This window comes from Rissa tridactyla, chromosome 5, assembly GCF_028500815.1.
Source record: "Rissa tridactyla isolate bRisTri1 chromosome 5, bRisTri1.patW.cur.20221130, whole genome shotgun sequence".
In the NCBI taxonomy this organism is placed as follows: Eukaryota; Metazoa; Chordata; class Aves; order Charadriiformes; family Laridae; genus Rissa; species Rissa tridactyla.
Window position 1 is genome coordinate 78,808,565 of NC_071470.1, and position 23,726 is coordinate 78,832,290.

General features: G+C 39.9%; 1 protein-coding gene across 1 annotated transcript in view; it reads right to left on the reverse strand.

Annotated features, from left to right (window-relative positions):
• Positions 1 to 22,133, reverse strand: part of LOC128910514 (bifunctional heparan sulfate N-deacetylase/N-sulfotransferase 4) — a 108,703-nt gene extending 86,570 nt beyond the window's left edge. The window contains exons 1-2 of the mRNA XM_054203847.1: positions 21,870 to 22,133; positions 8,167 to 8,938 (exon numbers count right to left, since the gene is read on the reverse strand). The gene's annotated coding sequence lies outside the window, so the exon portion shown is untranslated. The remainder of the gene's footprint in view (positions 1 to 8,166; positions 8,939 to 21,869) is intronic.
• Positions 22,134 to 23,726: the final 1,593 nt, after the last annotated feature.

The following is a 23,726-nucleotide window of genomic DNA, read 5'->3' on the forward strand; positions in this document are numbered from 1 at the left end:
TAAAAGCAGGCTTCACACGTTTGCAGGCTGCCTCAGGAAAAACATTCCTCCTGACCTGATGCAACAAATCTTCTGATCTCACTTGGTTAATGGCTTTTCATCACTTTTCAATTCATAGTTTAATGCTTCAATGGAAGCCAATTTGAATTCATTTAACTTTTCAAATAAAACTTTTGTGAGATGCTGTATCAGATGTTTTATTACAGTCTATCTATTCTGTTACTGTTTTCTAGTTTTATAAGGCTGTCAATTAGCAATCCAGTTTCAATAGAATGATTTGTGTTGTGAATTCAGTTGAGAGACATTTGTGCAATATAATGGCTGCCTAACTAGAGCTCCTTAAAGTCAATCAGTGCAATAGTCAAACTCTGTACATCTTGTTTGATCATATATAAAAGCTAAGGCTTTAAAAAAAAAAAAAAATCTTTTTCTAGTTCTATTAGCATCCAAATAACTGCAGATTCCCTGAATCTATTCTGAAAATTTACCAACGATTATAGATTTTCTGGATAGCTATTGAAACTTTACTTTTTGGAGGTTTCTTATAGGAAAAAAAAAGATTAAAAGCTCCCTTTTTAATTAAAAGGCCCTTTGCCTACAAGACATAGGGACAGGCTCTGGAATAGCTTATTAGAAGCAAAACTCTTTGGTCTTTATACTTTTTTTTTTTTTTAGTAGCTAATGGTTTCCCGCGCTTTCTGTCTTCCTATTGCTTTTATGGGACCTAAAAATGTTTGCCACCATACAAGATGATTAAAATGTCTCTTATATCAATGACAACATATTTCACTGAATAACATGTTTTGTGGTGTCTGTATCCTGTCACAGAGACTAGTTGTGAGAAAGTCTGATGTGGTCACATCTGTGCTAGGAATTAAAAGGAGGCCACTAACTTATTTCAGAGAGACTACTGCTGTCACATAGTAATGATCTATTACTACTGCAAAGGAAGTCTATTTAAACTCAGATAACAAAGATTTTGTACCTAAATCCTTAGAGCAGCACGTTTACCGCATGGAATTTAAACAGAGGTTTATTCTGAGTTTACTCAAGCCAGGTTCCAGCCAGCAAGAGAGCATTTTCAAGCTTTGGGTACATTAACTCTCATTATAACAGCTTCCCTATATTTATTTTTTAAGTAAATTCTACTGGTATCCCCTCTCCCCATCTTCATCCTCATTGGGTGAAGGGTTTTGTTATCGTTGAGAAGATTTGATAGAATACATAGCGAGTGAATTTGGTCCCAGCAACCTCTGATCAGAGCAGGTGTGTGGGCTTACAGCGTTGTCTAAGCCACCAGGGCTGGTGACAACCCGGCAGGTGTTAGCCAGCAAATAGCCGTAATGGCTTTCAAGCAAAGTAAGGTGAGCAGAGTGAATGAAGAGAGGGGACCCTCCGCGTGCCTCTTTGTGTGTGTGTGTGCTTCTTGAACTCCCAAATGGCATTGTTTTAAAAAGGAAAATTCAAACAGTCACTTCCACCTTGCTCATAAAATACTTGCATTTGTCACTGCTTTATCACATGACGGTTTTGGGGGCAAGGAGTTAAGTTTATAATGTCTCTCCTGTCCTTTCTATATATATTTAAATTGCTTAGGCTAGTCTCAGTCCTAGACTAGGTTCCAGGCAGTCCTTCAGAAAATTCTAGGTCTTATTAGGAGTTCTTTAAAACTGGAAAGATTAGCTTTTTGTGGGAACCAGCTATGGCTGCACATACTACCATTGTCAATAAAACTAATCTAGACAAACTTCATCATGTACTAAAAATACTACAGTATCCAACAGACTATATCTCACTTTCATGTATTTAAGTATTTCAGAGGCTGCCAAGCAGACAAGAGAGTTCAAGGAAGTTTTATGGAAGATATTAATACAAATTCAACTTCTTTTTGTTTTTAAATGATTGGATGGGTATTGTTTGCCTATGAAGAGGAAAAATGCCTTGTGATGAGATGATGAGGCAGGGAACTGAAACTTTGAGTTCTCTTTCTGCCACCAACATCATGCGTTGCTCTCTGGAGGACACTGATTATTTTTTTCTTCAGTATTTCAGTTTTTCTATCTGTGCTGTGGGAACAATACCCTTTTCTACCTTTACACGGGCATTAGCTGTAGAATGTTCAAAGATGATTCATATTTGGTTCAAACTTATATAGCATAGATATTGCAAACAGTGCATTTAAGAAAGCTAGTGCAAAATTCATACTTTCATATGCAGTCAAATGTATTTGCAGTGCTTGCTTTCTTCTTCTTAATACCCTGGTTGTCCTTCGTGTTTATTTCTGCCACTATTTTACGAGGTTTCTCTGAGAGAAGCCACTTTGTCAGTCAAGTGAAAGATCTCTTTAGAGATTTCTGGTGTGTCATCTATGACCTATAGATACTGTTTTTCTTTTGGTTCAAAATATAAACAAATGTTTTCTTTCAAAAGAACTATTCTTTGTTCTGTCTAGATAAAGTTCAATTTAGAAATGCCACTAGTAGGATAAGGGTCCTACTTGGGAATTCAAGGGATTTTTTTGTTGAGTCACGCTAAGCTCAGAGACTGGAACTAGAACTAATACCATTAGAGCTATGTGATAGAATAGCGAGGGCTTTGATTAACCTGTTGTTTTTGTGAAAAATCTCTGCTTATTGAATTACTGAGGCATTAACTTAGTTTTGGAAGAAGAGAGGGGGTTATGTGTGGAATAGAAAAAAAAAAAATCTTACTGGTTGTCAAAGATCTTTCTGAACATACTGCCCCTGCACCAGGTTAGAATTAGTTAACGTTTCTTTCCGTTCCTGTTCTCTCCAGTGGACTGGGTGCACACCTATATTGTGTTTTCCAATATGCATCTCCAGGATGCATCCTGGAAGAGGAAGTCCAGCCTGGCTTTCTGGTTTATGGAAGAGGCTTACAAGCCAACAAAATTATGTCTCATTAGTTGTCACAATGATACACTGTAATCCATAAAGTTCTGGTTCAGACAATATATAAACAGGTATTTAATTTTCTGGCTGAACCTAAATATCTTCCATGGAGGAGAAAGCCTTTTCAGAAGTATTTTAGTTAAAAATCTGAATATGCAGAATGACTGCTGCAGATTCCTGCTGGCAGGTAGATCTTGCTACGTCCAAAGCTGATGAAGAGTTAGTCTCGTGTGAGTCTGAGACTGTCAAGTGTTTTGAGTCATGCACTGCTCGCTTTGCTTGTCGTGTGGACAGTATGTACCACGGAGGTGTGATGATCTTTAATTGTGATTTTTCAGGTACAACTTATAGTAACGTGCACCCCTGCAGGTAGTTTAGAAATTGTAAGGTATGGGGAAACAAGACTCAGTCGATGTTGTGTTAAAAGATGAAGCTCCAGAATCACTGCTTTAGAAGGAGGAATGGTTGCTCAATCAATTCAGAACAAACCTGGACCCTGAGTTGCCAACAGTGAGTACTGGCTTGTAGAGTGCCCTGTGGAGGAAGGGATTGCAGACTGTGTGGGCATGCATGGTTCCACCCTTAACAGTGCAAATCCTGTGTGGGTAGAACAGTGAAACCACTTAAAACGGCACAACAAATACAGTCTACTGACTAGCAATGAATAAAAATGCCCTAGTCCAGAATACCAGCTATTTAGGCAGGTAGTCTGGCAAAAGTGTCAAAGCAGATGGCCCTGCTTTTGTTAAAATTTAAAAAAAAAACCAAACAAACAACAAACTATGAGAGCTTTAGCATCAAAAGTGGCCAGTAAGTGTAATTTCTGTATCTTACCCAGAAGCCTAGACACTACTGCATTTTCCTCTCATTTCCAAAAATTTCTGTGTGAATCACTGACCACCTGCCCTCCCCTCTGGCGGTTTAGGGGGTGATAAGTATCCCAGTGAGAAAGAATAAATTCAAAGAATGCCCTGAGGCTCTCCAAGTTGAGCTCTGGCCTTCTTGCAAAATACAGTCCCGTGAAGAAGGAGAGGATGTTGGATAAAACATCCCCTGAAACTAGAACGTAGAGGTGGGTGCATATTTCATGACAGACTGTTTTAACTTTCCAAACAGTCGCCTCTTTTATGGCCAGCAGCGACTATTAATTATTTATCAGAACACTTATTTATACACTAAAAGCTAAATGCAATCCTTTCAGTGGAAGCCTGGCAGAGTGCGGGTTGAAATAAGTAGCTGTGGATAGTCCTTCAGGAGGATTCGTTTCATGCACAGCTCTGCTCAGGGAAGAGCCTGTTCACAATATTCTGTCTGCTGTGTGTCTGCTGATGATACATACGTACGGGAGATTTAAGTCCAGCCCTTAGTAAAACTCTATGGCTGTAGATTCATTAGCTGTGTGTGCATTTTGCAGGGCTCTTGTGGGCTGTGGCAGGATGGCAGATGTTCCTTTCATCCAGCGGCTGCTTAAGGACTAACTCTGGAGTTCCAAGATTGTCCTAGCCAAAATTCTGCACCAGCAGCTTTGGGTGCAAAAGTGTACACTCTGTGAGTTTAGCTGTACCGTGGTCTGGGACAAACGCATCGGCAGCTGTACGTGTACAGATTTTAAATTGCTGTCTGTGTGATGCTGTCTGCTTTAGGGCTGTGCTATGGAATACCTTGTCTTAGCATGTTTTGGGGGAGGAAGGAAAACTTGCATGGTAGCCTCCACATGACATGAAGAAGCAGGGAAAACAAAGACTTCCCTAGGTTGTGAAAAGCACACCAGAGATTCAGCAGGTTTTCCCTCACCCAAGCTAACTAAGCCAAGTACAGTTCTTATTTCATCAGCTTCCAAGGAAGAAGAAGGGAACCCCTTTCTTTTTGCTTATTTTCTCATGAAAGAAGCCCACCCTGCCCTGGCTTCTACTTCTCTCTGCTCTGGCTCTGCAGAACCCATCCTTACAGCAGAAGAGGCAGGATTAATTTGCTCCAGTTGTCTGCACTTGGGGAAAGCAGTTGTGACCCTTCCTGTAGCCAGAGGGAAGGAAATAGGTTTTAAATACTTCTCTGCGCCTTTCAGAATTGAGTTTAAATACATTATTTCTGGTGCCAATGTGTTTTCCTCATGAAATACTGACATGGTTTCTACACTGCTGTGCTGTTGCCATGTATTCTGGTGGCATTACTGTTTAGATAAAATATTATTAGTTTTCTATAGCAACTGTTAATTTCAGAAGAATCTGTGACTTCATTGTAATTATTACTGACAGTAGTTGTAATAAGTGTTTTGGATTGACGTACATGGTTTTCATTTTTTCACAGCACCTGATTTTTATTTTTTTTTCATAGCTCAATTTTCCTAATTGAAATGTTGAATTAGACATATTCTGCGTTTGTAGCTTGTGCTTCATGAGGGGCATTGCTTCAGCATCTCAATAGTAGCAGTAGAGTTGTTGCTGTGATATAAGCATTCTTCAGCCTTTCTCAAAATGTGAGACAGGACACTTTTAAGTTCCAAGCATTCTCCATCACAGAGACCCTCCTTCTCCCATAGTCCAGCCCCTCAACCTGCCCTAATGGTCCTCAACTGCATCCCAGGCCTGAGAACAAGGGACCTGCTGAACTGCCACTTTACACTGTATTCCTTAATCCTTGCAAATGATTTCAAACCCAGGCTCCCCTCACCTTGGAAAGTGTGGAGAGCCCTTGGCTCATCTTAAGCTCAGTGCCCTGTTCCTGAAATGACTCCACAGGGTGGGGAAATAGCAGCTTTCCGCACAATTCTGAGTTATCCTGTCCTCCAGCCACACAGGCCCTGGCTTGAAATGCTTTGCTGCTCTTAGCGCAGGGTTTGCTTTGTTCAGAAAAGCCCATTTTGCAGGTATGGAAAGCATTTTCTTGGATGCATCTAGGAAGCTGAAGCATTAAGAAAGCTTTGCCAAGCAAACATTAGTGTATACATGCAGCTGAAGCTCAGCCCTATGGTCTTAGAGGCAGTCAAATCAAAATTGTTTGTGGGCTAAATCAGATTTGGAACAGAAATGATCTCAGTTTTTTTTTGGTTAAAGATCATTATATTCTTTCCCTTATTGCTTGTAGAAAAATAAAATTAGAAACTAATCTTTTTCTGATGGCATATGGTTAAATGAAATTTTTTGTTTATCTAACTGAAAAGTCAGTCACAACTACTCATAACTCATCAGCATTTTCTTTGATTGGTATGTTACCCTGGGTTTGCAATGTGTGGCCATGTTTTCCTTAAAGTATCCCATTATACCTCTGAGATAGTTCCTGCACTGTAAGCCTTAAAAAAAAAAAATCTTGACTATTAGCATATTTTTCTCCCACTTACACTGAATGATAGTTGAACTCTAGAGAAGCTCATATTTCCCTGCATGCTGCCACATCAGCTAAGTTTGATCAGTGCCATTGCAAAGAGCAATATAGCAGATATCACAACCTCTAAACATCCATAAAGTTTTAATAGGACTTCCAGAACTTTATAGTGTGAGTTAACAGGGTGATCGGACTGAAATGGAAGTGTATGGGGGGGGGGGTCTGTATATATATGTGTGCGTATGCAAGTGGTCAGTCACTCGATCATCCTGCTGTGTGCTTCAATCTAATCCTTTGGATTTGATTTACTCCAATAAAATGAAAGTTAGAGGAGCATTTCTCCAGCCTCACAGAAAACAGTGGTGTCAACAAGACATTAAGATACTCCTGCTTTCATTTCTGAGGCTTTCAGGCATTAGGCATTTATTATGAATCAAAAAAAATGGCCATGTTCTGAGGAAATGGCAGAAAAACTAATACACAATCTTAAACTTATGCACAGAGCAATGCCATTAGGAACATCTAATCTAATTGAGCAGAGCATATTATTTGAATTTATAAGGTTCAGAAGAAAACTGGAAGCCAAGAATTTCCTTAGTTAAATGCGACTTGGCATTTCCCCCCCTCGCCTCCCTCCGCTTCTTTAGAGCCGCATTTCAGAAAGCAAGTCAGACAGTGCAGCCTGGCTGACGGTAAAATGTGTGTGATGAAAGTATACAGATATAATGGGGTAAGACAGGGAAGCACCTGGCAACATCACCAACTCTTTAAACTTTAGGAACAAGGAGAGTCTGCTATTCTTCTACCACCTGAACGTCTTCTAGCAGGTGGATCGTAATTAAAAACTACTGAAGAAACAAGGTGCAAATTACTTATTTCTCTTTTTATCTTTTGCTCTGATAACAGTCAGAGGTAGAAAAGGCAGAATAACCTGCTACACGGGTAGGCCAGATTCTGCAGCATTTATTCACAGGGAGGGAGGGTCCAATCGATGCGATTAAGAGCTGTAGAAGTTAGTTAAAAAATGATACGGTAAATTCCCTGGGGAAAAGAGAACTTAATGAGTGTGCGTTTTGTATGTATGTGTGGTTACATTAGTGTAGTGCTTGTAGGAAGAGACTTTTATTCACCTCTGAACATTTCTCCTTTGAGTGTTTATTCCCAGCAGCAATGACTCGGAGCTGGTGTGTCAGCTGTAAGATAAAAACACTGGGCTCTGACTCTGTAGTCCTGTGAAGAGCAAACGCTGATTTCTTCAGTTTACCTCTTACTACCCGAAAAGATCCTTGCTTCCACACTATGAATGATCATGCTGTTTTAAAAAAAAATAATGTTGCTGACGGATGTTGTTTGGATATCAAACCACTGTAAGAGAGCAGATCTGCAGGGCTTGGTTTCCCCGCAGTACGATTAGTCTTACTTTAAATAGTGCATGTTTACTATATATGCATGGAAAGCTTTCACATTGTCATTTTAATACACTAGTTTTGCTTAACTTTGCTAGATGGTAGCAAATAAAAGCAAAGTATACAGAGGAGACTAAGAAGAATTGCAACCTTATCCGCTTTTATCCTCCCATAACTTCCCATGCTCTAACTTCTGTGATCTTTCATATATTTAGTCAGACGACTGTTTCCCCTTGGAGGGCGCGCATCCGTTTACATCGAGGGCACTTACATGCAAACATGGCACAGACTATCCCAAACTTTCAAATAATCCTTTGAACGCCAGTCTCTAAGCAGCTTTCTGAAGTACTTACTGTACATAATTAGGTTGTAGGCATACAATTTTACACACCATGTGGATATTTATAGCGGCTGAGAAACTGTTTTCTTGCCTCTGAGTACAGGCACAGTCTATATAGTCGTATGAATACCCACCCAGAAGTATAGGCTAATGTAGCAATATGTGCAGAAGCTGAACAATAGCTTACCTAGTGAAGAATTTCTCTTCCTAGCGTGCGGGAAAGAGACATCTGCTATTCAAATCTCTTCACATGGCTCCAGGTAAACTAGGGAGAGTTTTTCAATTGATAGCAGCTGTCTGAGCGGCATCCCGGGAAGGTTCCTCTTGCTCCAGCCCCAGCAACTGAACTCTACCAGCACAGTCACATCTCATTTATACACAGACTGTCCTTTTCAAAACAAGCAGCCAGCTGGAATGATTCAAACCTCTGTTCAGCACACCGTTAAAAATGCAGCTTCCTTCTTGGACATGGGGATTACACCGGGGAGCAGCCAGGCTACAGCAAAAAGGCTGCGAGAACTATTTAATCACCCGAATACCAGCTGCTCCTGTTACTACTGCCGGTGCCGCCGCCGTGCCTCCTGTTTGCTGTAGTCAGCCTCCCTCTCCCTTGTATCTACAAGAGTATCGAGGCGGCTTTGCAGGGTGGTGATTGGCAGAAGCGGCCAATTCCTCCAGCTAATCAACCCCCAGACTTTCAAGGACTCGGAGCTGCTCTGATGTCATTCCAGCCGAGGGGGGAGATGCTTCACGCCAGGAGGACGCAGCGACGGAGGCTAATTCGGAGATGAGCTGCATTCCTCTCCCACTGCCGTGATTGATTAGATGCTCCGGGAGGATTTGCATAATCTGTCATTGTGCAGTTGGACCACCTCCCCTCCTGCCCGCCCACTCAAAATGCGGGAGGAAAAGGCCACTTTCAGCTTCTGATTTTACACCTGGAGTCTGCAACTGAAACCCTGGGAAAAAGGAAAAGTTGCAAGAGTCATTTTCCAGCAGGAGAACACTTGAGCCCCCAGCCCCCCACACCATCCCCAGGTGCTAAAGGAGGCTCAAGAAAATGGCAATACTTGAAGACTTTTTGGTTCCTACTCTTGTTAGGTCACTGATAAGATCACCTGGTACAACAGAAGATGTTTTTTTTTAATGCATGACCAAAATCAAGCAGAGGTCGCCCAGCAAGTTGGTTAGAAATGATCTCGCTGACACGACCTCTGGGTAGATACCAGCAAACAGATACCAGCAAACAGAGGCGCTCAGAGGTGCAAAGTATTTTCCTACTGTATGGGACACAAATTCCATCTATATGTCGCATAATTTCTTATTAAAATCCTTTATCTCATCCAGCTAGAGATGAAATCTACTTCCATAGCCAAGAAACATGATTGTTATGCGACTTTAAATTATATTACAGAGGAAAAAATAAACACTTCCTATATTAAAAAAATTAGATTTTATACCAATCTAATTTTCAATTTTTGCCAGCTTGACACCTTTCACTCCAAAACTGTTCTTTGTACGATACACCTTGGAATTGAAATTCAGCCAATTCTGTGCAGCAAATGTGAGGAGAAAATAGTTTTGTTCAAGGAGACTGGAACAAACCCATTCTGAGATGATGAATGACGCTGTAAACTCAGATTTGAATCATAGGAGGGTCAGCTCAACCTTTTGTGTTTCCAAAATAGGGTAAATAAATGGTGTTCCATGCAGTTTACCATTTACATCCTTCAGCTGGGACCTTCTACATGAAGAGCTATTTGCTCTCTGTGAATATCCAAGTTTCAAAGATGGTAGATATTCCTAACTGGGGACTAATTTATTCCTTCTGGCTAAATTAGAAACTGAGGGAAAATTAAAACTCGAAGTATGTCTGAGTCGTTTCCTGCAATTTCTAATTACAGAGCACTCGCTGGGGTCTTCTAAAAATGCCTTACACCTTTGGCTGGCTGTGGATTTGGGCTTTTTTTTTCCAAAGACTGTTGCAAAGGTTCGGTGTTGGGTTCCCACTGCAACTGGGTGATGAGCGGGTGCCTCCTTGCATCCTGTGTGAACGTCAGAACTTAAGTTAGGCTGTAAACTGAAACCTCCAAATCAAGCGAGAGAGTCTTTTCCCAACACGAGGAAGACTTCTGGTGCCACTGGTCAAAAACCGCAAAAAATGCGAGAGCTTCCTATTACTAATCTGCTGGTGCAAAAAGAAAGAGCCCAGTTGTTTTGTTCCTCTTTCTACCCGTATTCTTGACTCCTAGCTGTACTTTAAGCACTAGAGACGTGCCTGTGAGCGGAAGGATTTGGCCACGGGGTGGGAATGTGCTGCAGGACGGCCCACGGCTGACGCCAGATGTGGTGGGAGCAACATTCTGCCCTTTTGAAGCTGCTGCCGCAGATGTTCCCAGGGCGGGCCAGTGGCCAAGTGGTTACGCATACCCTTGGGAGTGTATTTTAATTCAGCTGCTAAAGTCACTCTTTGAACTTAAATCCTTGGCTTAAGAGCGTGCCACACTAGATGAATTCAACATGAAGAAGCATGGCTGTTGGTTCACGCTGCCTCCGTATCTGTTAGCGATTCATTTTAAGTGGAGGATCAGGCGACTTACTATGCCAGGGTCTGCCCTTCTTAGAAATGTGTGGAAAGCAGTTGGTAGAATTGCTTCAACTTTCTTTATGTAACAAAAAGAACATGCTAACCCTTGGGAAAAAGACAGTACGATTTGAATTTTCACTTCTCCCTCCTTTGGGTAGTTGTGAGAATTGAACTCTTCTTGCTCGGACGCAAATGCATCCGAGTTGCCTAGAATGTCCTTCCAATCGAGATATTATTCTAATGCTCTGCTTTAGGGAAAAATATACAAGAAAGAAGATAGGACATCAAGAAACAGAAATGAAGTATGGATGGGGAGAAACAGTAAAATAAGGGAAATTCTAGTAATCGACATATTAATGAGGTACCACATTTATGTTGAAATCCTTGCCACAGGGTGTGTGTTTTTTTGGATCTTCTCTGCAGCGCAGGTTTTGCATTAGCTGTCTTAAATTCTTTATTAGTTAATACTGATGTGATTTATTTACCCCTTGTATAGGTAGGTGATCACAACTGCCCAGCCCTCGTATCTCAGTGGTTCAAAGGTTATAGATGAAACCTGCCAGTACTTTGCCCAAAACTTGTATTACCTTTCCAAAACAATGACTTTTTGGTTTTGTAACTGTGGGTTTGTTGGGTTTTTTTGGTTTGTTGTGTTCTTTTCGTTGTTTTGTTGTTTGTTTTGGTTTTGTTTTGCTGTTTTTTTTACTTCAAACTTGCTAGTGGAAGAAAGTGTTACTTTGTTCTGTCCAAATTTTCTCAGAGCTTACACACATTACAAGACATACAAATGCTTTACTTTTCTAAACCTAGTGCTTTCACATGGACTCTCTGCTTAGCACTGTGTAAGTTAACAGACTTTGTCGGGTTTTTTTTTTTTAAAAGGGGCATCTGCACTTAGACAAAAGGCAACTGCTGAAAATTCAGCATCCTTCTATTTAGAAGCTTAAATCTGGACTCTAATGCTTACAGTTATCTATTCTAAGTAGTATACTATCGCTACAATGTCTGCACACCTATCTTTGATGTATTTATCTTCACAGCACGTTATGAGGTAGAAAAACAATTCCTGCAGTTCTGTGCTTAGAAAGATGTTACAGAGCAGACAAATACTTTCAGAAATTAACGCGTATAATATATGGTATCTCCCTGGTTCGCTCTTCCAGATTATTTGAAAACTTTCACTGAAATATTTGGATTGATGTTCTGTTGTAGTTTTATCAAGCTTTTGTTTTCTCTGACTGCCCCCGGTTTTCTCACCTGTTGTTACAGTGCTCTGATGACACTTTAATAGGTACTCCCTACGTCTCCTCTCAAAAACTACCTTGCAGCATGAAGGCCACACTTCAAAATTAAGTTGACTACAATTCATATAACTGTCTCTTTCAGCCAAACATACCTCTATGGTCTTTATTGAAAGAAAGGTGGCTTTTGACACTTAAGTTCATGATGAGTTTCAAAGAACAAAAAATTACTATTGCTGAAAGGATCAGCTTTTCTTTAAGCTGTGGAGACTTCTTATGAACTTCCCTATAATTAAACAAGTGTGTCTTTAATTAAACATGCAGAGCAGTTCCTCAGCTGATGTAAATTGTGGAAACATCCATTGATTTCAGAAGAACTATGACAACTTATAAGAGTTATAGATTAGCCTCTAATTCTCTAGCAGCTCCTCAAGATATGCAGAATTTAATTACACTCACATCAAAAGTGCAAGAAACATAAAGGCATAGCAGAATGTGCTTTTTTTAGAGTATTCAAACATATATTTCATTAAGAAAAGTCTGTTTGGTTTTTTTGATGTCTCAATAAGTTGTCAGGTTTTTTTAATCTGAATATTTTGGCTCTGACTCAAAATGTGTTAGAGGTTTTATATGCTCAGAAATGTAGGGATGAAATATAGATACACTCGGAGCCGAGTTTCATGCATCACAACTCAGTTATGGCATTCATGTCTTCTACTGAAAGTGCCTGCCTTGTCACAGGTTATTCTTATTTCCCAGATGACAGTGGAGAATGTGTAGTCCACTTAAGCACGAAGCACTGATTGGAAACAACATCAACAGCAAAAATGATGCAAAGTCCTACAAACAAAAAAAAAATCAAAACCCATCAACTAGATTCCCTGACTGCTGACTTTCTCCAGCTGTACAGTTTCTATTCAGCTTCTATTATCCTCCCCTGTTTATGGTTGGACACACTTCTTCTGCAAATGATAAAGGCAAATCAGTGCATACCAGTTCTGTAATGACCTTTATCTTCAATTTTTATTCCTTTGTAAAATAACTTTGATGCCTTAGTGTGTTTTTGTTCCTGTAAGTTTTCGGATATATTAGTTTCTGAGAGCGTGTTGATATAAACTAATGTTGAAATATCTGTTAAACCAACATACATTCATTAACATCTAGCATTAGAGCAGCTCCACATCTCTAATTACATTACTATTTTATGTCTTAAGTGCTTACTCAACTGTAAAAATACAAACTCTGATCTCTTAAGTACTGTTATCAAGATACTATCAAAGCAAAAAATGAGTTTCTTCTGCTTAATCCAAAGCCTGATCTGTGTCACTACTTCCTGAGTTATCAGTTTACGGAGACAAGGGTTTATGTTGTGTGAGAGAAACATGGCTTTGTGTATCCATAAAGCCTTTTGGGCGCTTTCCCACAGTTTTCCCTATGGAATCCCCCTGGGTTCAGCTTTGGCCTGAAGTCATCAGAAAGCTCCTGGGAGGTAGGACTAGAACTTAGGAACAAAAGATCTTTTTCCCAAACCATGCTTTCATTCAGCAGGAGAGGCTAAAGCACCAGAGAGGGTTTATATTCTGCTCAGCCCCCCTTGTGAGTTGTGTTTGCAGCTGTAACACCTTGGCAGTGTACGGGAGCTGTTTCTCATTTGGTCTGTTTCCATGAACGCTGTTCTTGTGACCTCCCTGCCAATAAGCAAGTCAGTCTATATTTGTAAATCCTCACAAAAACTAGGCTAAATGCAGGTCCAATTCATCCAATGACTGCCTCGCTCAGAGACGCTTGCTGCTACCTCCACTGCATTGCAAACTGTCGCAAATATGGACATTTGTTGATCTAGAAACTCCGATTGCGCTCCCATTTCCCCTTTCTGTGGAAGTATGAAGAACCATTTATTGTGTTTCTTTCTCCCGTGTGACTCACGAAGTCTCTTCATCAGAGGTCTTCACATAATTCCCCTTGACTCACAGAGAGTGCACTGCAATGAGAAATGGGCAAAAAATGGCCAGTTGTCTCTGCCTCCAGCAGGGGAAGAAGCCAATCCAAGAGACAGAGCAACGCTGCTGGTGTGGAGAGACTGGTCCCTGCTGCATCGTTCTTCTGCTGAGGTCCTTTAAGCCTTTCTGCTTTCTCCCAGTCCAAGCTTAGTGGGGCTATTTTTGGAAAAAATAGAAATAAAGGAGGAAACCAGAATGTGCTCAAAGGAAAGGTATGTAACTTGGCCATTGGGGAGTAATATATATCCTTTTCTCTTCTCCCATTGCATTTTAAGGAGTAATTATCTAACAAATTATGGTATTATTTTGTGAAAGAAAGAGGTAATTCATTCTTGTTCCTCTATCACAACACTTGGGACCATGAGAACAATTATCTCTGTATAATATCAACATTCGCTTGTCATGTGCCAGCTGCATATCTGAGCCTTGGTGGCTTTTTAAGTAAAGAGAGAGTAATGGGGTTGTCTCACTGCAGTATGTTGTTTTCCTGATGGATAAATCAGCAAGTCATTACCTCAAATAAATTCTTTGAGGATCCAATAGTTAACAGCTCATGCAAGAGAACAAACAGTATAAACAGTGACATAGTAGTAGGGCTGGTAAGATGCCTAGAGGAAGGTAGCTTCTAATGAAGAGGAATCCAAACCAACTGTTGGCAAAGCCATTATCACAAAGAACGTCATCCATACTACTAAGTGATAGCATACAAATCTTAAAACTAAGCATTTCTTCTTTTATTGTTAAAAATTAAGAAGCTTGAACACCTGGTTTAATGTATTAGGTGATTTTTAAATATTTTTTTAATTTGAGTTATTCAGACTGTGGTGTGATTCGTAAAGTAGCTTAATTAGACCATGGCTCCAATGGGAGTCCCCTTTAACACGTCTACAGAGGCTCTTTAAATACTCTAATCTCCTTCTGAATAAAAGGTGAAACTAGGAATGATATTTTCAAAGGAGGAACTACAAAGAACATTTATGTTTCTCTTTTTACTTTTCTGTCCTTCCCTTCTAGATATCAAGCTTCCATTACATTCTAAGGATGACTTTTTCCTAGGTTAGCTCTCACAAGCATAGCTTTTTATATACCCTAATTTAAAACTTTGAGGGTTTTTTAAAGTGAAAAATCCATTACTAAAACACTTTCAAACTGGTATTCTGGCATTGCTGTAATAAATGGATCCTGTTGTACAGAGTGTTTTGTTTCACCTCTTAGCAAATTTCTTTTATATAATCCCATTATAATTTGTTTTCTGCTTCATCTAGTCCTATAGGAGGAGGCCTTATGCTTACGAGCTACTTCTGCTAATGCTCCGGCTAGCGTGGGAAATCTTGATGTCGAATGAAGCTTTTGTAAATCAGTTTCTGTTCTCTTCTGTGCCCCTCTCCTTTGCAAACTGGTCCGTGGTACTTGGAGGGACTTGGTCTTCCCTCTTTTAAGAAAATTGATTTCCTCCTAGTGATTATTGGGTACATAACGTTCTACACTTGAAAGGTTTCTGTACCGTGTTGTACAGCCTTTTGTTTTACGGAATTGTGGTTGTCTAGGTGTGCGAACATGTTCTTCTCCCTACGATGAGTACCTCTGTTAGCTTCGGTGGGATTAGTTGTGTAAGGAAAGTAAGTACTCTGGGTCCAACGTTTTTATGTTACTATAAGCTCTAGCTGTTCGTTACAGGAACATTTTCAGTATCGTAACTTTAAAAACTATGCCGGAATTTCGGCGTCCTCTCCAGTCTGGCAGAAGCTCTGGCTTATACTGGTACACCAGGAGTGATGTCTTCGTTTCTCTCGTGGGGCGCAACATTCTGTGCCGAACTGCAATGTTCACGAAAGCTACCCCAAACCATGAAACATGACACACCACGCTAAAACGGAAATACAAGTATTGCCTCTGAGATCTGTGTTGGGACTAACGAAACTGTGCTTTGTCTCAACATTATGAAAACCCCCCAGAAACCTGGGTTCAGCAAAAGGGAGGCTAACGTACTTCAAGAAGTTGTACTCTGACAAAGGATACCAAGATCATGATTTTATATTTACATTGCACTGACTTTAGAAATGTGAAATCTCTCTGCAATGTCTGTAAGAAGAATAGAGTTAATAAGCTACAGAAATGCTTTTAATGTCTCACTGCTATTGATTCATTTTTCTGTGGTGGGAATTACTTACAGACTTTCAGCACTGCTCTCTTAGAAAATCAGGAGGGCAGCAGACGGAATGTGTTGGGGCTTTTTTTTTTTTTTTTTTGAAAAAAAACCCACAAACAAAACAAAACCTTTGGGAAAAGAACCATTTGTTCTCTTCTCGTGCCACTAGTGCTCAACAGGTTACATTTGAATGCATCTGTTTCTGTCTACAGTGATGTTTTGGAGTTGCCTCTTTGCTCTCTGAGGACTTCTGGGCACTCTAGAAATAAAATTCAAAATGTTGTTTGTGTATTTATACCACTGATGTGACTGCTGGGTTGTGTGCGTTTTGGTTGAAGTGTTTGGTTTTTTTAAAAAAACATGGCAGAAAGGCATACACACTTTGAGCAGTGACTCTGTGAACTGAAATTATCATATAAAAGCTAAACACCAGTAGTAGATACATTTGTTACAATATGAAATGTAGGCTCAAAAGAAATAGATTAAATTATGAGAGAGTGATAGGTTGATTTTCGTGCTGGCATAGAGCTTTTAAGTTAAAAAGAAAAGCGTTTTAAGAAAGTAGATATACTAAACAAAATTAATAAGACAAAAGAACAGCAGCATGCTTATTTCAAATCTGTTACATCTTGTGCTCCCATAGAGGGCAATATTGTATAAAAGATAGGTTTAAGCCATGTTTTAGGGGTCTGCCAATTCATCTCTGCTAATATACTTTAAGGAAAATTGCTGTTACAATAAATTTGATGCTGCATTTCCCTTCAGTCAGGCTATGACTAATACACACAATAATGCACACCAAACCACATAACAGAACCTCGTTAAAGGTGAAGGAAATTAATTTTGTAGATTCCCTAATTGTAGGTTGTAATGGAAAAACCGTCACATTTTAGCTTACAATTTTCTATTCAGTAACTGAATCACAGTAAGTGCTGTCTTTTATTAAAGTTGATTGAACAAACCCCTAAGAAAAAGGACGCAGGTTTGTGTTGTCGGTCCTGGGAATAGGATTTGTAGAGAGAGGTGTCTTTGGTACAGTGAAAGTATCTGCATTTCTGTATTGTGTCTGGTATTTTTTTCCTATGGAATGCATGGGTGAACCTATCATAATGTTTTAATTTACTTTTGTGCTTCTCTGATTTTGATGTGTTGTCAGCAGAAGGCCCTGGACTTCAATCTTTCTCAGCCTCCTGGGTAGTTGAAGCGTGGAAAGGTCCATATGCCTTTAAAATAACCTCATGTACTAAATTTTTCTCCTATCCTTATTCACCTGCTTCACGGTTGCTACCGTAGAGTTGTGTCACAAGGAGTTGCTCACATTCTCTACGCTGGAGGGTATGGGGCGTCTAAGTTCATCTATAGTGATTGGAGAGGCAATTGCCCCTTTGAGGGGAGCATGAGCCTCACAGTTATATGTCTACAACTAGAAAGTATTAAGTGTCCCCAATGTTTCAGGTAATATTGTTTCAGGCAATGACAATAAAATTCACATGAAGAAAACCCCTTCACACGTGTCCTTAAATGATTCAGTCGGATTCGAGATGACTCTGATTAAGTCTCAAGAGGTGATAAGTTCCCAGATTTTGACTGAAATCATATTGGTTGATGCATTGATGAAGGCCACCTGAATTAAACAGTAATAATTATTGCTCTGAGTAGTATACTGTTTACCTTCAAACCTCAATTAAAAATGAAGTTAGTTTAATGAGAAATATTTGCCTAAGACTGCACTTGACTGACTTTAGGCAGAAAATGAGATGTCTTCTTTGAAATGGGCGTAGGTCACTTAGGGCCAGGATTCTGTATTTTTATTAATGTTAGCATGTAGCTCCTTCAAAGACTAAAGCCGCTGGCTGAGTCTAACACCTGAGGTGACTATACCTCACCTCAAGGTCCTGTGATCATCTGGATAGAAAAGCCTGTTGGAGTTTGCTGGGTTGCTTCCCCATCTCTGCTTACGAGTTGGCTTGCAGTTGAGCTCATAGCGTGTGTGTATGGAGGGGGGAGAAGGTGGTCACTGCATGATGCAGCTGAGCTGCAAGGTAGGGAAGGCACCCTGTGGTCCTAGTGTGGATATGCCCAAAAAGAGCCCTTCCAGGAAAAAGATGCTTCTCAGATGCAAACGCAGGTATCAGAATTTGGGACTACTGCAGATTGTGTTAGCTAAATGTGAAATAAATACGTGTATTCCCACCTAAGCTGTATACGTGCAGTGATGGTTACATTCTTCTTTTTTGATTTATATTCCAGTAGTGATACTAATGACAGGCCCCACTGTAAATGCTATACTCAACCCTGGAGTTCAGTCAGTGAGGCTTAAGTTGCCTCACTGAGGCACATTGAGGCACTACTTGTTTCACTAAATGTTTACCAACATAAGTGTTCTGGGGAGGTGTACAGTCATTTCTCATTGCTGTCATCTCAGAAATCTTCACAAAGTAGGAAAGAAAAGCAACCAAGAGGAACAGATAGAAAAGCAGTTCTTCTGCCCATTGCATATGTTTCACCGCCCCTATAGGGATGTGAATTAAGCCTCTTTCCATGTGCCAGAGGACCACCGCAAAACAAAGAACAGAAAGGGTATTTTAGGCATCTGTGGTATGATCCTACTGGATGCCATAGCTCATTGAAGATGGGCAGGAGGTGCAGACTGAACGCAGAATGTTGTATGAGAATTGACCGTAAAGAGGTAGAGCTCATCGTAGATGATGTGGCCCTCAGGTAGGGCACTCCACACGATGTTGGGAGACAGAGGCACTGTCGGGGGAAAGAGCAGTCCGCTGACAGATACAGGAAGAGCAGCAAGTCCTACGTAACTTGGGCCAGAAAAGGGACAAAAATCTCATAATTAGTTCGGGGAAAATTTATAAGGGGGGCTCTATTCAATAAATACTAATGGTGTTTAGTGCAATCAGCGCTAACGCACTGGTTAAATAGTTCAAACGGTTTCAACTTTTATAAATATAATAAAAAAATATTTCCTGTCATCCGTCTGTATTGGGAAATATAAGAATACATACATTAGATCAAAAATAACAATTAAAAAATGAATTCCAATAAATTTATTTGAGGTTTTTCTAGAATTACATGTTTTTATGGCCACATAGGCTACTGAAAGGGAGGATGAGAAAGAATGAAGCTTAATATTTGCTTTGTGAGTACAATTTCTGTTCTATTTAGGGCTAAATTCAGGCCTGACATTTCAAATGTAGTGTCACTAATAGAATTGTATCTGACCGCACTGGATTCAAACATGGTGTTGACAGAAATACACATTACCACGGAGCAACAGGTAGTTTTAGCGTTTAGTCATGGGAGAGAAAAAGAACAGAGAGCTTCCTGTTGTACAAAATCTCTCAATTTCCTTTTTCCTCCGTTCTGTACTCCTGATTTGCTAAATGAGACAAGAATCAAAAAGGGTCAACTGGTTTGGATTTTTCTGTCTGAGATTCTGCTTTAATGGACTCTAGTCAACCTTTCCCTTCCTACTTTAGGCTGGGCTGTACTGACTTTCTGAGACTCTTCCCTTTCTCCCTCTTCTAAGAGTTGCCTGGAAAATGTAATGATCTATGAGAAAATCCCAAAGATTATATAAATATATGAAATTGTTCCATTTTTTTGTCAGAATGCAGATTTTAGTAAATTCCAGCTAATCCAGCTAGTCATTTTTCCAAGACAGATTTATTTGAAAAATAAATAAATAAATGAATATTATAATAGGAAACTTCAGGTTTAACTATAGAACAACTACCGTCTCTAATTCACTTGTGAAGAAACATGGATACTTCACATTTTTTAAGTGTGTTATTCAATAATCAATAATTCTCCAACAGTGTTGTTCTTTTCATTGATGTTATTCTACTGCTAATAAGTCATCAGTAATGACATTCCAGTGCAAAACGTATGTGGAAAATGAAGATGTGTCAATAGAATGTATTTAAAAATTATGTAAGTCATAAATAAGAGCACTAATTATGGCAGTGGATCTGTCTTCCATTGGATATGAATGAGGTGTGGGGTTAGGATATTAGTATTTTCTTCAGAGCTCTGTTCTGCATAACTATAGCCGATTTGCATAACCTCTGGGCTTTAGATAATCCCGCTGTAACATGGACATAAGAATTTTAGGTCCATTGTAAAGCTCCATAATTTTAAAGGCTTTGCACAGCTTGTGAAGTCTTATTGCATTACTTCTACAACAACTGAAATGCTGCCAACAGAATTATAGTTGGAAGAGGAAAACTTAAAGAGAGATTGGGTTAGTAATGGAAAACCACATAGTCAAGTGCATCCTAGAAGTTTAGTCATGCAAAAGATTCACCGAAGTTATGAGTTTCGGGTTGGTTTTTTTGTTAAGTCATAGTAGGTTTCTGCTTTGAAATGAGGGGGTAAAAATCTCTTTAAGAACTGCTCACTTTGACTTGCTTTTCATGCAAAATCAGGGCTGGAAAAATTGGAGAGAAAGTGTAATATTTGTATTTATGGTGTAAGAATAGGGAATTATTTTCATTCTGTCCAAGTCTGGAGGCAAAAACTCATTTTGGGGGCATTGCAGAAGCTTTCCGTTGTGCCTCATGGCCTTGCCAGAAGAAGAAACCCATCTGTCCCCGCACCCTTGTGTTGCATCTCTGGCCCCGCTGGCACAGGGGACATTGGGATGTGACTGTCCCGGGGCGATCCTAAGCACCCTCCACCCCAGCTGGGACCCTGCAGGTGGTAGGGAAATTGCGCAGGGTCAAGTACAGCAAGCTGTCAGCTCTTCACCCTTTCATCTAAAACGCTGGTGGCTGGAAGCCTTCCAGGTCATAGACAAGCGAAGCCATCACGTTAACAACCGGGAGGTCTGTTCGCTCATTTCCTGCCTTTTTATCCTAATCTTTGCCTTTCATAAGCACCGCAATATGTCTGACAGAGATCCAGCTTCAATGAACACGTCCCTTCCACCTCATGCATTCCCACACTAGCAGGGAAAACAGAAGCGGCCAAAAATCACGTAATTTGAACACAGATACATCAGAATACTTTAAATGTACTGGAAGCAACCCAGCACAACTGCAGAATCTGCAATAGCATATTTGGAACTATAATTTTTTTTTTCTACTATAGGTTTAGGGGCCTTCTAGTGTATGTTTGGGCACCTGACAGCTTGGAAGGGAGAATGGGTGAAAATACAGATAAACCTGACCAAAAGATTGCCTGTCATTAGCTGCAGTGTGGGGATAGTGAGATTCCAGTTCAGTAGAAATCGTGTCGTTTCAGGATAAATCACAGTTTGAGGGTGCACCTGGTCTGATACAGTTTCCACAATTCAAAGATCGTTTGTGTCTGTTGCAGTTAAAATATTAGCAGGAAAAAGTACCCTAATTAAAAATATAATAGAGAATGCAAAAGGATTCAAGATAACTAAGTAAAGGTTCAAAACAGAAACCGTTTAAAAGTCCTCATTGATTATTCTCCACTGCTTTTCTTGTTAGGTGGCTACACAGGCGTGCAGAGGAGACATTACGAGCAGGAGATGCTATTTAAGTCAGCATTTCACATACGCTTTTCCAGACACCAAGAACTTGTAAAACAAAGATGCAAATCTGAGGTAAGTCACAGCCTTAAACTCGGTTCAGGTAAACAGGAAAAGTCAATGACGTGCCAAAGCACGGAACTCTAAGTCCCTCAGCTGTCCAGACAGGGTTCACATTATTGTGCAGACAGGGCACACAGCCTTCAAACGGATTTAAAAAAATCACAGCGGCTATTGCTTGGATTTATTTGATGTTATCACTAAAATTTTCTTGAGTCAGCGGCCAAAAGTAGGTTTATTCTCATGCCCATTGTAAGAACCAATTCTGTTTCATACCAAAACCCACTTCCATTTCAAGGAAGTGCGAATTTAATTTGAAAACTAAATTAATTCCTCACCATTCAAAATTCTCTTCACTTTTTGTTGATGACCGGAGAATATTCACTGAAAACAGGCTTACTTAATTGTAATTCAGGACAGCCACACAGCTTTCTGTACTGAAAGAATGAAGCAAACAAAGTCAGCTGAAATAGAAACAGGTGTTTCAAACCCAGCAAGAAGATATGAACATGAAAGCTCTGCTATTAGAAAGCAAAAAGCTCATTTTCTCAGTGTTTAAACTTACTTTTTTGTGGTTGCTATGCTACCGTCTCTGCACTTACTCTGTGGTACTTTGAACCATAGCAAAAAAAGCCTTTTCTGAAAAAAACAGGCCTGAACTAAACTGAAAACCAATGTGAGACCATCCTGTGTAGTTTTTATAGTGGGTAAAACGTCGTATTCGCCAGTATTTAATTCGGTCAGTCTGAGGAATCAACTAGCCTCAGTGTTTTTCCAAGAGTTTTTACATATAATATCTTTTACTAAGCTTATACCACCAGCGTTAACATTATTTGTTTCAGGATATAAGCATGTTGCAGCTACTGATAACAGTAATAGCTGTTATACCCTTTAATATATGTGAAAACAGATGAAACTCTCAGTAAAAAAAATAATATTTGCATAATAGGAAAAAATAGCCTGTATTCACATGATATATCACAAGAGCGCTAGGCAAGTACTGTGGTATTCAGAAAGCAGAAAGTCAATACTAGGCAAATGTTCTAAAGATATTCAAAAGCTTTAATAAGCATATTGGTGAGGTAAGAAATATGGAAAAGAAGGATCACCCTTTGGAAATCCAGGAAGCACAGTCAGCTATGAGCATAAAATTGTCATGATAGATTCCTTTCAAGGACGTTTCCAATAACCCTTTTAGGGGAAATGACAGTAGAAGACTTGAGCTGAAGAAGGCACAAGGGTCAAGGGGATGAAGCTTGTAACAAACGGCTGCACATCTCTGGTGCTGGTTCAGCCAGGTGAGGAAGCACGGCATAGCTTCCACGACATGGGTCGTGGTGGCACTCTGCCAGATCATCCTGATCCGCTCTTCTGGAGCCCTGGGGCTCAACCACGGGCTCAGACAAGCAAGGAAATCCTGTTGTTTAAGGCTTGCGCAGCTAAACGCAGAAAACATGGAGTATTATTATGCAATGCCTAATGGTAAATAGGTGGACAGGATCCCCTCCTGTGCCTTATTTCATCTCCAGATTGATGGTTGCTGTGAAGTGAAAATAAATAAAATTGCTTACTGATAGATCCATCTCACTGCTCTCAAAACACCTTAAAAGAACCATTCCTTACGGAGGAATATTAGTCGTGCCGAAAATCTGTTCTCTTTTTCCTTTCTCTTTTACACACCTGTGTGCATACACACATGCTTGCACTTGGGATTATTAATTCCTCTTTATGCCTTTGAAAGTCTTCTCCCACGTGATTTCTCAGTTTTTCCAGCAGATTTGCTGTTTATCATGTGGCTGTCACTTCCATGCTTCCATATTGAAGCAATAAGGAAGAGATGTACTTGTCTATAAACATCTAACTATAGTGACAATAAAGATGGTGAGGAATTATCGAGTACTTAAAAGATGTAATGAACTGAAACTAGAAAAAAGAAAATTCATTTTATGCATTAGGAGGAAAAGGCACTCTTAAGGGAAGGTCAGTCTTACAGTGGAATAACTTACTTAGAGAAAGTTCACCATCTCTGCGGAGGCGATGATGTGAATATTAGATAGGGTATGTGAGAAAATAGAAAGGTATAGAAAAATAAAGCTGTAGTAAATATTTTGTAGAAAACGTTAATGCACTGATAAGCAGCCGGAGGGCAGAGCTCAGGATTTTTGCTATTTAAGATTCTGCTCCTGCGCCACCAG